The following is a 16,745-nucleotide window of genomic DNA, read 5'->3' on the forward strand; positions in this document are numbered from 1 at the left end:
GGTCCTGAGGGAGGGTTGAATGTCCATCGTATTCCTTCATTCAACAGAGCATTTTGGATCTTTTCATGATTCAGCTCTGAGCGCTTCTCCAAGCTCTCTTTGTGTTACAACAAAGTTGGAGACTTGGTCTGTTCAGATACGTGTCACTGGGAATCTTCTGCAAATGAATCTTCTGAGTGCGTTAACACATGAATCCGTATCCAGATGACTAGCGACCTCTGTGTGAACAGCTCTACTCACAAGGCAGGTAAAGATGACTCACCATTTCTTAACATGAGCGTGACTTCGTTTGTCCTCTATGGGTTGTTGGTAATATCTGATAGTACAAAACTTCACAGGAGACAGACAAAGAGACAAAGAGAAAACATGAATGAATGAATGAATGAACATGAAGAGTAAGCTAAATATAGATTGCCAAACAAACAAGTGATATAACCATCGTCAAAAGCAACACCATAGGAGACATCAAGCTACGCCGTCATAGGTCTACAGAGTCACTCCTCAGATGGCACCACACTAGCTATCCACAAAACTGTTCTAGGCAGCTAGTTTGTAGAACCCACTCAGCTGGAGTTAACAAAACTGTTCTAAGCAGCTGGTCTGTAGAACCCACTCAGCTGCAGTCAACAAAACTGTCCTAAAACCACAATATGTTCCTGGTGCACATGGGGTTGTCATCAGTGAAGCAGACTACCCCATATTGCCGCCTTCATGTTGTCCCCTGAACGCTGGTTGAGAATTATTTTAATAATTCTCAATAACTGTAATAATTTTGTAACATTTTGTATTTATTGGCAGTCAGCTTACCTACCTCTGGGTCCACATCTGCATATGCCTGCCTAATCTGCTCTCTGCTTCTGTGCAAGGACTCCAGACCTCTCTCTATTTCAGCAACTGAAATTAAAACAGTTTATTTGGTCAGTTTATGGATGCATGTAGAAATGCCACAGGTAGAGAGAGGGTGACTACTGTGCATATGTATAGGCTTCTGATATTGGCTAGAGAGAGAGAGAGAGAGAGAGAGAGACGGAACACGTTTCAATAGCCTACCTGTTGGAGCAAGTGGGGAAGCTATTTCGTGTCTAACGACGTTTCTAAAGATCATATTACAGAGGCATGGGAAATACCACAACAGGCCTATGCTCTCTATGTAAGCACAACTAGCGATTCATCCAGACAGATTGATGAAAACAACCGTTTCGCGGCAGAAAATAGATTTTTAGAAGCTGCATTCTCGTTGCCCCGATCACCGCCATTACATGGATATACTGGCTTGCGCTGGATTTTACATTTCTTCTATAGGCCTCCGAACTACACCAAAGTGATCTCGGTGAGTCAAACGTCTTATAATATGTCGTAAATAAGGTCCAGGTTGTCAAAAACGAGCATTGTCCTTTAAGTAAAGAAAAAGAAGCAGGCAAGGACATTGTCTATATTGACATAAAATAAGGCATAGCCTCTGAAACCTACACGATCATGTTAGCATGTCTGTTTGAGACCATGAAGGCACGGGCTTTGTCCCAGTGTCCCTGCATGCCTCTATCAAAGTCAAGGAACAGGTTAGAAGCACATTCCATGCTCAATAAGTCCAGATAGTCTTTAAACCATTCATGCAGTGCAAAACAAGAGGGCTTCCGCACCTTCCAGTTCATAAGTATAATTCTCTTTGCTGAAAGGAAACCTAAGTTCAAAAGAGTATGTACAAAACTGGATTTAATGTGTTCATGTCTATGACCCAGGAGGCATGCAATAGGGCAGAGGGGCACTTGTACTTCAAGCATATCCCTGACCAGAATGCCATACTGGCAGGACAGTCCCAAAGAAGGTGTATCAAGGATCCAGGCCCTCCACAGTTGTACCAGCACTATTCATTTTAGATAGTCGGGAGGGTGTAATATAAGCTCTACACAGAATTTTGAATTGTATGACCCTGTATCGAGTGCACCTGGATAGGGTAATGCCCTTCCCCTGCTCTGGAGAGAGCGAAGCACTGATGTCTTGTTCCCAGGCCTATTGGGTGGATATGAGTGGGTTGGTTAGAGCAAGGGATAGAAGTTTGTAGACACTAGAGACTGTACCACTTGTTGTAGCAGCTGGCTTTAAGCTGTGGTCAAGGGCTGATTTGGATGCATGAGAGGTGTTATTGTACATAATTTGCTAATAATCGATTTAATTTGAAGGTAGGTTATGAGTGATGATGCATGTAAGCCATTCGCTGCTTCCAAGTCAGAAAAAAGACAGTAGCCATTTTCATTATAAAGTTGTCCTATGGATAGGATACCTTGTTGTTGCCATATTTTGTTATTCAAGGGGTTTCCCCCGAATACTCATACTGTCAATATGCACCGACAAGGTTGCTGCAGCAAGCTCCAGTTTAGGAATTGTTACTTGTTTCAATGGATTGACAGTTGCTTTTCCCATAACAAGTGCAGTGTGTTTTTCATCTTTCTTGTTTGTCATTCTTATGTAGCTCACAGTACCATACGCTCACTGAAGTGATGGAATTGTGCTGCCTTGATCTCACCAAAGTTCTCAGGCTTCCCATGCAGCGGGGGACCTGGAAAGTGGACAGCTGGTTCAGATCAGTCAGCCATTTTATCCATGGTCTAGACAAGTGCAGTGGAATAGCCTCATCCCATCCACATTTCAAGCGACAAAGTTCTTGGAGTTCGTTTTTCTTTCAGCACAAACTTAGACAGAAAAGCCAAGCGTATCGTATACTGAACTGACCATTGAGAGAAGACCTCTTTGGGTAAGTGGTCGGCTTTTCACATTGATCTGAAAGGTGAAGGCATCATTCTCAATGTTCCATTGTCTTCCCAGTACTCTCTCAACTGGAAGCTTTTCACGATTCAGGTCGAGTTCTTTCATCTGTTTTGCTCTGTCTTTATTAGGGGCCAGGCAGCGTAGCTGCCGGAACCCTATTGTATTTGCCTATATTATTATTCTCCATCTTCCACTGAAGTCTAACTTCCCGTGGACAAAAAATCACCAAAATTTGCACATAGCTCCAGTACTATACCCAAAGTCCTCACCCTGCATTGTAGGTCAATAAACCTCAAGGTGGCACTACAGCAACAGTCTAAAGTTTAAAACTTTAAAAAATCATAACAAATCAGCCATAGGTGCTATCACTGTAAAACCACCACGTGGATGTAGTCCCAATTGAGACAAAACTGTCATATGCTTTGACCTTGCAGGAATGTTGAAGTCCATCACTCTGATTTCTTCCTATACTGTAAAACCTATCAAACCTATCTCCTCCCACATTTTTTGTTCAATTGACACCAAAATTTATCTACTGTATTGTCAGACTGTCCTTACCAAACGATCCTCACAGATTTTTGAAATATGAAAAATTGAGCCCACAGCACATCAAAAAGTTTTACTGTTAACAGTTCTGTATACAGTTCCTATTAATTCTCGCCAAATCAATGTCTGATCATCCTCATAAAAAGTGACAACATTGGCCACATATCCAAGATGTAGTATGATTTTGTTCAGAATTTTATCTCAAAAATTGAATTTTTTAAAATATGTTTAATTCTGTCCTCTGAAACCAACACTTCATACAAAGAAAACTGCGTTACCCACAATCCAACGCAAGCTCCACGAATCTGAGACATCGCTGTTGGCAACCCTACCCAACCCCCGCCGAGGATTACAATGACTAAATCGATTGATTGGCTACTGACTGAGCACACAGCTGCTGAAGTCAATGTTCAAATATGAAGAAAAGCAAACAAAACCTGTAAAGATTAATAAACATATCTCATCCCACATTTTTCAATCAATTAACACCAAACTTGCTACACTGGATCTTCAGACTGTAATTCACAAACTCATTGACCAGATTATTGAATTATCAAAATCGAGCTTACAATGCATCAAAAGGTTTTACAAATGTTTTACTATACCATATGAATGTACAAAATGAACATTGGAATGTCAACTTTCTTGTTGTCTTCCTATTCTCTCGCTTATTGCTCCTAAACTTGTCGGAAATTGCCTGGCCCCGCCTCATCGCTGCGTAGCAGCTTTAATTTGGGATTGAAGCCAGCACTGCTCGACTATTGCTGACCCACTTGGTCAACTTGAACCCGCCATCAGCACAAACATGTCTGAGCTCTTTCACTAGCATTATGGCCTGCTCGTCTGTGGCTACTGATTTAAAACAATAATCAACGTAAAAGTTTAGCATGATTGTAGATACTACCTCATCATCATATTTGAAATTATTGTTATCTGCGGTTCTCTGCAGAGCAAAGTTGGCGCAGCTCGAGGATGATACAGCCCCAAACAGATGGACTGTCATCCTATATTCCTCCAATTCCAAGTCGGTGTTGCCATCGGACCACCATAGAAAAACACAAATAGTCAACATGATCTCGCTGAATTCTTACTTGGTGCAACATCCCCTCAATATCCGCCATCATGGCAACCTTTTCTTGACGGAATCTAAGCAGAACTCCCACGAGTGTGTTGGACAAATATGGACCCTGCAGGAGCTCACGGTTGAGGGATGTGCCTTGATACGATGCTGTACAGTCAAATACAACTCTGATCTTTTGTTTTTGTTTATGGCAGCTAGTAAGTTTCTTTTTATTAATCCCCAAGGGGGAAATTGAGTGCCACCATAGTACAAAAACACACAACACAACATACAACACAACACAGCACAAAGGCCTGACGCAACATACAACACAACAGAATACAGGACAATAGAGCATGTCTAAGGCAATGTAGGCAGTAGATGGAGAGCACATGATGGGGGTGCCATACCTTTCTTTCTTTCTGCGTCACCTGGTCTTGAGGAACCTTCTCCGCATGACCTTTATTTATCACATCGTTCATGAAGTCTTTGTACTCTGTCAAGAATGTCTTATCTCTCTTGGACTTTTTGAGGAGATGAAGAGCCCTTTTCTCTGCCATGTGTCGGGTGTTTGGCATGACTACTTCCTCTTTACGGAAAGGTAATGGCAAGTAGTAATGACCATCTTTAAGGCTTACAGAGTCCGATGCAATCTCCATGAACTTGCAATGTTCCACTGACAATTCACTTTTCCCTTCATACTGCTTTTCTGAAAAGTCATTAATACATACAGTCCATCATCTTGGCTAATCATAACCTGCCAGGTTTCCATAGCTTTTGGAGTGTTTACCTCAATCAAGATCCCCACATAAGCATCAATTTCCATCAAACATATCTCATTCAGGTATGACCATCGTTTGATACCCTGAGAAGTTAAAATACTGTCTTTTGTGACTGGTATCGTTCTCCAACACCTCCTCTCCTCTCTGTTCCTCTTCTCTCTGTTCCTCTCCTCCTGTCATCTCTGTTCCTCTCCTCTCTGTTCCTCTCATCCCCTCTTTCTGCTCCTCAGTCCTGCTCTGCTCTGAGTTATATCTTATCTAATCATATCATATTGTATCTTATCTGTCTCCCATCAGCCCTAGCTACAGTAGTTGCTAGGTCCTGCTTCTATTTCTGCCCAATTAGCTGTTGGGTCAGAACCCTTGTTGGTTTAGGTTGTTGGGTCAGAATCTACTTTGCTGTCGGTTGTGGCGTAAGAGCCCTAGTTTGCTGTAGGTTGTTGGGTCAGAGCCCTAGCTTGTTGTAAGTTCTGCTGTAGGTCTATGGAAGCAGCCCAGCTACTGTATCTGTAAGGTACTCCAGGATCCGGGTTCCAGTAGCAGCCCAGAATGTTCTCTCTGGCTGGGCGGTCTGGCCAGATGTTTCGAGGTCTGTGGTGTAGGTGAAGAGGGCTGCCAGCAGCGACACACTCCTGTGGAAGCCTCATGTTGGCTTTGATCATAACACAAGAGTTGCCATGGCAGCGCTTTGACACCCAGGTGTTTCCTCATTCAGGCCCTGGGCAAGCTGTTGCATCTCCAGCCAGCCCTTAGACTATGGTCCTGTGTGTGTACCTGTGTGCATGTGTGCATTGCACCCAAAACAAGCCTGTGTGCACATGCACGCTCATGCCAGTTTATCTAAGTCCATTGGAAATCCCTGACAAGTGCCAATCCCTTTGGCTGGCTGGGTCTGTGGTCCCCCGTGCCAGACTAGTCTACGCTTTACCGAGCGTAACTAATTCTATTTACAAAGCATCACCATCTGAATATGTATTCGTATGGTGGTGGATAATGTATGTGTGACAGAGTCGGCCATCAATCCTCCACACTTACAGATACAGAGGATTCCTCACATTGGTCTAGTGGGTCTGTTTCAGGGATCTGAACCCAGGTCCTAGGGTAGATCGCTGTAGAGGACCCGGGTGCCTCTCTGGGGTAGAGCACATGGCATCTCCTAACTACGCGCACAGCAGAGTATCAGACACAATGCCTAGGACTGCATTTGATAGATAACATTGGACTTCATTACACACACATCTTTAATCCACGCTTAGAAATGGAGAACAGCCTGCTCTCTCTTCCTCCATCTCTGTGTGTGTGTGTGTGTATGTGTATATATATATATATATATACATATACATACATATTAGGGCTGTCAATCAATTAAAACATAATACCCATAATTAATTTATGATCTGTAATTAATTAATCAATCATTCTACTTAATGACAATTAATCACATACTGTATATACTTTTTTGCTGGGAAAAGCCCCCAAATGAAGATATTTCAATTAAAAGACATTACATTGTTATATGAATAGTATACATTAAATTACATAAACTATTGTGCCTCTTGATTAGGGATGGGTATTGTTAGGATTTTATTGATACCGGTATCAATACCGATACTGCTAATCGATACCAGTACTTGCAACAAAGGGAGGGACAACAAATAGGGAAACATTACAAACAAAAGGGTAAGACAAAAACAATTACACAGGACAAAAAACAGGTAGTTCCCCATTTCATAACCCAACAACCTAATCCCTGGCTTCACACTGGCGTACCTCTATCCTCTAATACATAATAAATACATCTTCTTGAGAAAGTATAAATCATTGTTGGGTTTGGTATGCATATTTTACATAGCTGTACAGGTAAATAAAACTTATATATATTATCGATACTACTCTACCACTTTGGGACTCATACACTGCCTGGGTTGATGTTTCTGTCTTAGTTTGCCTTCATTTACATAGTGGACTGTCAGTGTTATATAGTGATCCTGTGTGATACAGCCATCACTGGTTACGGCTACCTTTGACACATTGACATGCTCACCTATGTTTCTTTTTTCAACTGCATGCCAAGCAGGTATGATGGTGTCTGATAATGTCCCTCTGGAAGGGGTGTGGTAACTGGGGTTAAGGGCTGTGATCATATCCCTACAGTAACAACAGTTAACACTGTTAACAGTAACAGTTACTAACATCAGAAAGCACAGGCTTAACTGTGGCTACATTACTTATGTAACTAGCTACAGCAACCAAAAATATTTTCATTTCATCATCTGTCACTCCGAGTCAGAAATTTTCCGCAATGTTAAATGACATTGACTTATGCTAAAAACATTACCAATCTAAAAGTTTGCGATTGTTGGCATTCATTTTTGGCGAGCGGCCCCTCTAAGGCAATGGTAGGAGAAACACTGTACAGACGTATTTATAATAATGATAATGAGTGTTACCTCCATCTTTAGCCTGGCTCATCTGCTGCTGCAGCATTGCTATCGGAGCCACCAGTGTTAGCATTAGCCGCTTCGCTAAAGCAGTCAAACATGCTGCACTGCCTCACATTTACCAAATGTGAAACTTGTAATAGTTTCATGAGGTTGCTGGCGTTACCCCCTTTGGACACAACTAGCTTTCACATAAATTGCATTTAGCACCGTCGGTAGATTTGGTAAAGTACCGTTTTGCCCTGTGCCATGCCTACTTCCTCAAGTGGCCTACTGTACTAAAGAGAGGCAAACAATAACAATGTGATGTCATTGCATGTCACTAGCAGCTTCATCATGATTAGGGTACAGATGCCAGCTGCGTTGGCTGATTTTTGAAACGAACGTGACTCCATGGATTAATGAAACAAGCTTGTACCAATAGCAGCACCATTTGTCCATGAGCTTATTGATATTTCGGTACTGACCCAATGACGTACCGGTACCAAAAAATGCCTGTTCCCGATACCCATCCCTACTCTTGATGGTAGCTGTTACGCCCCCTGGTGGTTCGGAGGACTGGGGCGCAACATAAGGCAATGAGTGAGGTGAATGAGGAGGCAAAGACACAAAATATGTTCAAAAAAATGAGGTTTATTCCTAACCTAGATAGCAACACAGGAACGACAGGCAGCTAAACCAAACACCAAATAAAATTCATAATCAAACAAAAATACCCCCCCCACCCTGACAGGTGGCCTCAAAATACAGGAGGTGGTGTTACCGCTCACCTAGGGCTTTTGTCCTAACAGAGGGTAAGTCTACCTGTCTGCATGTAGACCCATGGGCAGACTTACCGAACACTGCCGAACCTGTGTGCTCTGAAACTAAGAAAAAGAATAACAAAAGTAGGGATGAATATCTAACAAAAATAGTAGGCTGGTAACGAAAATTGAGAAAAAGGATCAGGTCAACAGAATATGAATTAAACAGAAAACCAGAGGTCTGCCACATCTGCTGGGGAGAGGGAAACTGAAGCTTATATAGGGTGGAGACATGATGACTGATGAAGCTCAGCTGGCAGACAACATGATGATACAATGACTGTCAGCTGGGCAAACCTGAGGTACAAGAAAAAAGTATGAGTAAAACAAACAAGGAGAGGGAAACAAACCAAAACATACATAAACTATAGGCCTACATAGGTAGAAATAAACAATAGGCCTACATCAAAAGGCAAGGGCCGTAACAGTGGCTTGTAGCTCCTTTGGAGGACATAATTTGCAATGCTTCCATTAACCTCTTGTCTTCTGTCATAGCAGTTGACGTGCAGTCCATTGCAACTCATTTTGTGACTGAGTTTGTCAATTTGTCTGAGTAAGACTTAGCCTCATGCTATGCTGCCTGCTCTCTATATCCTACGGGATCCGCTGAGCAACAGTGTGATGCTCTGGGTAATGTTCTGCTGGGAAACCTTGGGTCCTGGCATTCATGTTGTTGTTACTTTGACACGTACCACCTACCTTGGTGCAGACAAAATACACCCCTTCATGGCAACGGTATGATGATGGCAGTGGCCTCTTTCAGTAGGATAATGCGCCCTGCCACAATTCAAAAATTGTTCAGGAATGGTTTGATGACAAGGCCTCCAAATTCCCCAGAACTGAGTCCGATCGAGCATCTGTGGGATGTGAGCTGGAAAACAAGTCAGATCCATGAAGGACCCCCAATCATAACTTACAGGACTTCAATAATTTCCTGCTCATGTCTTGGTTCCAGATACCAAAGTACACCTTCAGACGTCTTGTGCAGTCCAGGCCTTGATGGGTCAGAGCTGTTTTTGCGGCACGAGGGGGACCTACACATTAGGCAGGGGGTTTTAATGTTGTGGCTGACTGGTGTATGTTTACATTACCTAACCAATTATTGAAAACAAACCAGAAACAGTAAGATATAAAAATACACTACAATATAGTATAGTAGATTGTGGAGTCAGTATTAGATTTGTTTTCATATCTTTCTTGGTCTGTGTGACCTGTGGGAAATATATATATATATATATATATATATGCAAACCATTGCATTTTGTGTGCAATGGTTCTCTCTGCTCCCCTCCCTCCCTGTCTCCTCCCATCTCCCTCTCTCTGCCCCCTCTCTCTCCTGACTGTGCCAGAGTGCTGTGATGTACCCCAGATATACTCAGCCCCACTGTAAAGGGGAGTGTGTATGACTGTATGTTCTTAATTATGCCCCATTTCCACCGCACCTCAAAGTATCTACTCAACTCTACTCAACTTGCTTTTGGGGTCTTTCCACCACGAAAGAGGCGAGTAGAGGCAAGGTGAGCCGTTACTTTTTTAGGACCTGCTTGTAGCAACTCATAATGTAATAAAGGCTCATAATGTAATAACGGCTCATAATGTAATAACTTATTACATTATAAACTAACTAAAAAGTTAATGTAATAATCAGCTCATAATGTAATAAAACCATGCGCTACATAAAACCATGCGTAATAACTGATTTGCGCATAATGTAATAATGTAATAACTTATTACATTATGAGCCTGACTGGGGCCGCTCATAATGTAATAACAGCTCATAATGTAATAATAAAGCATTATGGAAAGAGAAGCAGTGGGATGTCACGGATATCGCCACGGCTATCTTTGTAAACATTGATCTGGACACTGCCACGTCTACTAATAAGAGGTGGATTGATATTAAATGATGTGCGAACATTCCATTTTAGCATGGGGATATCGTGGTTATCGCCATGGCTGGAATGCAAACTGACCAATAGAGACAATGGACCGGATCTATACCGTTGTATAATGGGTTAGGGTTAGGGTTATTAATGACATAATCACCACAAAGTACCACAAAGTATACCCCAAAATACCCTAAAGTAACACAAAATACCCCAAAGTGCCCCAAAATACCCAAAGAGCCCCAACATATACCCCAAAGTACCATAAAATACCCTACAGTACACCAAAATACCCCAAAGTGCCCCAAAGTATACCCCTAAAATACCTCAAAGTACCACAAAATACCCCAAAGTGCCTGGAAATATACGGCAAAGTACCCCAAAATACCCCAAAGTGCCCCAAAGTATACCCTCAAATACCACAAAAACCACAAAGTACTACAAAGTACCTGAAAGTATACCTCAAAATACCACAAAGCACCCCAAAATACCCCAAAGTACCTTAAAACACCCCAATGTGCCTGGAAATATACCACAAAGTGCCCCAAAATACCCCAAAGTATAGCCTTAAATACCAAAAAGTACCACAAAGTACCACAAAGTATACCCCAAAATACCCTAAAGTAACACAAAATACCCCAAAGTGCCCCAAAATACCCAAAGAGCCCCAACATATACCCCAAAATAGCCCAAAGTACCATAAATTACCCTACAGTACACCAAAATACCCCAAAGTGCCCCAAAGTATACCCCTAAAATACCTCAAAGTACCACAAAATACCCCGAAGTGCCTGAAAATATACGGCAAAGTACCCCAAAATACCCCAAAGTGCCCCAAAGTATACCCTCAAATACCACAAAGAACCACAAAGTACTACAAAGTACCTGAAAGTATACCCCAAAATACCACAAAGCACCCCAAAATACCACAAAGTACCCCAAAATACCCCAAAGTGCCCCAAAGTATACCCCAAAATACCTTAAAACACCCCAATGTGCCTGGAAATATACCACAAAGTGCCCCAAAATACCCCAAAGTATAGCCTCAAATACCAAAAAGTACCACAAAGTACCTCAAGGTATACCCCAAATACTATGGGGTTCTTTGTGGTATATTTCCAGGCACTTTAGGTTATTTTATAGTATTTTGGGGTACTTTGTTGTATATTTCCAGGCACTTTGGGGTATCATGTGGTATGTTTGGTACTTTGTGGTATTTTGGGGTATACCTTAAGGTACTTTGTGGTTCTTTGTGGTACTTTGTGGTATTTGAGGGTATACTTTGGGGTATTCTGTGGTATTTTGGGGTACTTTGTGGTATATTTCCAGACACATCGTGGTATTTTGTGGTACTTTGGGGTATTATGGGGCACGTTGGGGTATTTTGGTGTACTGTAGGGTATTTTTGGGGTACTTTGTGGTGTATTTCCAGGCACTTTGGGGTATTTTATGGCACTTTGGAGTATTTTGGGGTATATGTTGGGGCTCTTTGGGTATTTTGGGGCACTTTGGGGTATTTTGTGGCACTTTAGGGTTTTTCGGGGTACTTTGTGGTTGTTTGTGGTACTTTATGGATCTTTGTGGTACTTTGTGGTGATTATGAGCCATTATTACATTATGAGCTCTTATTACGTTATGAGCGGCCCCAGTAAGGCTCATAATGTAATAAGTTATTACATTATTACATTATGCGCAAATCAGTTATTACGTTATGAGTCAAGGTCAAGGTCAAGGTCAACTTTATTTATAAAGCACGTTTAAAATCAACCGAAGTTGCACCAAAGTGCTGTACAATATATAAAATAAACTAAAACAAAAAACAGAATAAAGTGCACATAATCACAGAACAATAAAAGGACAGGACACAAAACAGGACAGGGGATGTAGGCTATCAGGCCTCAAAAGCCAGTGAAAACAAGTGCGTTTTAAGCTGAGACTTAAAGAGCCCTAGGTTCTGTGTGTCTAATGTGTGGAGGGAGGCTGTTCCAGAGCTTTGGGCCAGCCACCGCAAAAGCTCGGTCACCCTTGGTCTTAAGTCTCGATCTAGGGACTATTAAAAGAGTCTCGGAGGAGGACCTCAGGGTTCTAGATGTCGCCCGAACTTGAATCAGTTCAGCCAGATAGTGGGGGGCCAAACCATGTAGAGCCTTGAAAATAAACATTAAGATTTTAAAATCAATCCTGAAGCGAACAGGAAGCCAGTGGAGGGAGGCCAGCACCGGTGTGATGTGGTCCCGCTTCTTGGTTCCAGTCAGGAGGCGTGCAGCAGCATTCTGGACCAATTGCAGGCGCCTCAATGACCGCTGGTCAAGGCCCACATACAAGGCATTACAGTAGTCCAATCTTGAAGAAATAAAAGCATGGATGACTGTCTCCAGGTCCTTAAGAGAGAGGTACGGTTTCAGTTTGGATAAGAGCCTCAGCTGGAAAAAAGGGCCTTTAACCATGAGTGCATGGTTTTATTACATTATGAGCTGATTATTACATTATGAACTTTTTAGTTATAATAAGTTATTACATTATGAGCCTTTATTACATTATGAGTTGCTACACCTGCTCCGTCGAGGTTCCAAGTGAGCTGTAGCGAGGTTGTGTAAACACTGCAGACCACTGATTGGTCAGAGAGAATTGTTAGACCCAGACCCAGATAAGGCTCAGACCAGACTAGGGCCCTGTACTATGAAACATGATTACGGGGCTAGTGCGATAACTTCAAGTTCAAGCCTGGTTTATCTGTACCACGAAGGTGGATCACTTTTCATCGTGCTATATTGCCATGGTAACTTATGCTGCCGAGCTAACCTGCTCCGGGGCACGTTAAGTTCCAGATTATGGATCAAAACGTATGAAGCACAGCCCGCTGACCCATCAATTCACTTGGAAAAAGGCATATGGACGTTAAGATTCTATATGGAACTTCAGCGTGCGAATTAAAAAATAATCTGCTGTGAGCGAACAGTGAGAGGTTCGTTTAAGAAGACTTTTTACAAAGCGACAAAACCCTTTCCCGGATATCACAAGAAAAACTGCAGAATGACAGCTGCTTGAGTGATATTTTGCCTTGTGCATTTACAGTTCCATAGACTGTAGGCTATGCACTGGCTTGCGTTTTATTAGCCTACCTGCAGTTTTGTGTAGGCTGTGGATGATGCAGAGAACCAAGTAAAAACACTATTTTTTTTTAATTCAATTTCTAAGTATTTAATGTGGATTTATTAGACTAGCCTTCCGTTCCTAGGAACAAAGAGAAGCAGGCTACATTTTAATTGAATTGTGATAGCACCAATGCCTGACAATCAATGATGTTATAGGCCTACTGAAATAGGCTACTACAGTATATTCCTACTTCTCCAACTCAAGCTTTACTTTTTCCATCTTAATAGCCTGTTTTATCTCTAGTTCCTCTTGTATAGAGACATCACATTGTCTACTCCAACCTGAAACTATTAAAAACTATAGCCTACATTTGCTTTATTTAAGCGTCCCTTGCCAGTCTCATGGGGTTGTAGCTGAAATAAGATATATTGATATAGGCTACAATTGCTTTACACGCCATAAGAATAGGCATAGCCCAATGATCTAGCCTACTCGTGTTCATGAAGAGGTTTAATAAAGTGTAGGCAGTCTGCAGTATTTTTCTAGCTTTCCTTCCTGCCTTTGGCAGTAGCGACTATGTTGCGCCTGTAGTTCATATTTCTATATTATTGCTCCTCTTGTGTAAAATGCTATGGACGGAACTTGGTTATGCGTATTGTTTGCTTCGTCCATGGCCGTGTCCGAGTACCCATACTAAGGTATGTGATTGGTCATTTCATGCAAATATCTCCCCTTTTAGCTAGATTGGACCAGCTGGGTAGACTTAACGAGTTGATAGCCACCGTCATGGTACCGTTTATCCGTGATTGCGGTTGTTTGGATTACTCGAACGAGCTAGCGAAAAGTTATCCTGGATCTGTTGAGCTAGCTTCATAGTACAGGGCCCAGACCTAGACCCAGACCCACACCCAGGCCCAGACCAGGCCCAGACACAGACCCAGGCCAGACCCAGACCAGGCACAGACACAGACCCAGGCCAGACCCAAGCCCAGACCCAGTCCAGACCTAAACTGGGCCTAACTACTGCACCAAACTAGTGCTTAAGCCAAAGTACAAGAGAAGCAAAACACACACGAACTCACACATACTCACACAAACACACACTCTCTCCCCATCCCAGTGGCAGGGAGACCAGTCCCACCTTCTTCGGTATTACCATTGATACTACTGCCCAGGGCTGAACTCTATCCAACACACACACACACACACACATTCCCTAAGCTCATCTTTAGGCTGCCTTGGGAGGCCTCAATCCATGAAGGGGGTGAATCACACACACACTCAAATATCACACGCACAAACTGCGCCCCCTATTCCACCACTATGTTATTCTGTGTGATGTGGTGTGGATGAGGAATTGTGTGTGTGTGTGTGTGTGTGTGTGTGTGTGTGTAGGTGCAGTGTTTCCTGTGGAACTGATCTCTTGGTGTGGTGGTGTGTGAAAAAAAATAGTCTAGATTTCAAAACCAAAGCGGGGGATCGGAGACCGCCCTTCTTCCTCCCTTGTTCCTCTCTCCTGTCCCCTTCCTTCTCCTCTCTCCTCTCAACAACCTCTCTCTCCTCTTCTCTCTCACCTGTGCCTCCACTCTGTGCCTGTGCCACAGTCCTGTCCTCTCCTACCACAATCCCTGCCTCTGCCTAAAAAAACAATTAACTGAAGAGTAGGCCTATAAAGATGGCCTTACTTATCTCGTATGGCTGGTAAAGTCCTAGAGCTTAAAATGTAATTAATTACATGTAACTGGACGGGATAAAACAGTAACCACACAGGCACTTAATAAATCATATGCTTTATAGACATATTTTAATCAGATGTATTGTAGGTTACCATTATAACAGCAGCTGTAGATTTTTTTTATAGTAAGCTAGTCTTTAAACATGCCTAAATAATTTGTTTCTTTTTTTGTTATTTTGATTGGCACTTTTTAGGTGGCTGGAGGAACATTAACGCAAGCTAGTGTTAGTTCAGCCAGTCAAAAAGACCGTCGCACAATCCATCAGGCAGCGCTGCACCTGCCTCGCACGAAAGTTGCAGAACCTACTCGCGCTTGTGGTTTATGTCTCCTTGACAACGCTCGCTTGAAGGGCTGACGGACAGACAGACAGACAGACGGACAGACAGACAGACAGACGGACAGACAGACAGACAGACAGCAGCGCGTAGCTCAAATGGAGCAGCTCCGCTTCGGCTCAAACTGTATTTTCAGATGTTACGTAACATTAGCAACACAAGGCCAATTTATCATATTCATTTTTTACTTGTCCGATCAGACAACTGCATGAGGCATTCCTCTTGACCAAACAGAGTTTACTGGTCCCTGGGAAGCGGGCAAAACTGTTAGCCTACAGGTAGCGTGCTTTGTTCCTTGTTCCCCCCGATGTTAATCATGGCTAGCCGGCAATAACCTAGCCTACCTGACTGGTCTCATCATTCTCCTCTTTTTCCTCTTCAAAAATCGTCGTATGTCTATCTGGAAAATTGTAATGATATATTAGGTTATAGGATCCGCTAGTTGTCGTCAGGGAATTATAAAACCAAAGGCTTTACCAACGTGCTTGAGATGGGCAGGAGCTGTTGGTACGTCTAACTAGCTATAACGGCACTTAGATTACTAAGATAAATGTATTTTAGACAGTAGGCTAGGCATTTTGAGGAGTAGGCCTAAGTACCAGCACCAGTGTTTGGCCCAATTCAAACACTGGTTAACACTATGGTAATATTTGAGCGGCAATAGTCTACCTATCTTTCGTTGTAACCTCATGCCGCTCACTGAAGAAAAAATCCCTTCACGCGCCGAGTCTTCCGATCACCTCAGAAAGGAGCAGCATGGAGCGCGCGGCCTATAGGTTCTTACTAGTCTTATTAAAAATAAATAGTCCTAATGTGGGCGCGACAGTGGTTTTGAAAGCGCATTTAGGCAGATATATTTAGAAAGTTTAAGATGTTTAATTTAAGACTTTTATATATATAGCCTTATTTGCATTATTGTTTCTTGTATAAAATGTTTGGTGTGGCGGCAAGGATCTTGCCGTGGCGGTGCGCCACAGCAAAACCTTACCAGCAGAAACTCTGGTAGGTGTGTGTGTGTGTGTAGGTGTGTGGAAGCCCGCTCATGCTTAGCTATTTGGGAGGTTTCCTAGATGAGCCTGCTGCTATAATGGCTGATCCACGAGGGCAGCATCTCAGTCTTCCTGTCAGAGTATAAAGATCCTACATGTTTATTCCCCCAGTCCTCAGCTATGGAGGGAGAGGAGGAGGGGAGGAGAGCTGGGGAGGGGAGATGAGAGGATGGGAAGGGAGTAGCGTACCTGCTGTACACATCTGCACATATTTCAAAGGTGAGAATGTTTTATTGATGCTTTGA

The 16,745-nt window shown here is 42.7% G+C and overlaps 1 protein-coding gene across 9 annotated transcripts in view; it reads left to right on the plus strand.

Annotated features, from left to right (window-relative positions):
• Window positions 1-16,745, plus strand: part of LOC311323982 (neuroligin-3-like) — a gene marked incomplete at both ends in the record, with an annotated part of 198,643 nt that overhangs the window by 23,023 nt on the left and 158,875 nt on the right. The window lies entirely within an intron of this gene.

Source organism: Borostomias antarcticus (genome assembly GCF_949987555.1).
Source record: "Borostomias antarcticus genome assembly, chromosome: 22".
In the NCBI taxonomy this organism is placed as follows: Eukaryota; Metazoa; Chordata; class Actinopteri; order Stomiiformes; family Stomiidae; genus Borostomias; species Borostomias antarcticus.